Here is a 643-nt window from a genome sequence, read left to right as displayed (position 1 = left end):
ATTATTCCTGTTCCTCCTCAAAATTTTAAATTAACACAAAGTAGCAAATCTAGAATAATTTTTAAAATCACACTGCATGAACCTTGTCAAAATTCTATGTATGTTCAAAAAGTTTTCATGCTATTTCACTTTTTGTTTTTCCCTAGAAGGAGTGCTCTAAGATATCCTTAACTGTACTTTCACTGTAATTGAAATGCATTACCCTGCTGTACAAATAATCATGAGCTCCTTCCACTAAATCTAAACTGCTTTAGATATAAACCATAGCTACCAAAACTCACATATACAGCCATGACTACAAACTGGCATTGCTATGCAAGGCTGGCAGTAAACATTAACAGAGGCTCCAAATTAATACAAGTCTACAGTCTGATAACTTCTAGACCCAGTCTGATTCTTATCAGGCTATAGCTGAAGAAGTGTAATTAAAATTCAGTCCAGTCTGGACTATGGGTTAGTGGCATCAAATGCATCATAATTATAGTAAGGATTCCAGCAACCTGTTTAAATACAATTTATGTAACATTTAAGGCTCTTCAAACATAAATTATATTGCAAAATTTTTACATGGTTATTATTTTTGGGAGTTCTGGTAGCATAGTGCCTAAGGCATTTGACTGCTACCCAGAAGGCTGGCTGTTCA

This window comes from Orycteropus afer, unplaced genomic scaffold (genome assembly GCF_000298275.1).
Source record: "Orycteropus afer afer isolate SDZICR_OR568_19922 unplaced genomic scaffold, OryAfe1.0 scaffold00183, whole genome shotgun sequence".
Lineage (NCBI taxonomy): Eukaryota > Metazoa > Chordata > Mammalia > Tubulidentata > Orycteropodidae > Orycteropus > Orycteropus afer.
This window is presented reverse-complemented; position numbering follows the sequence as displayed.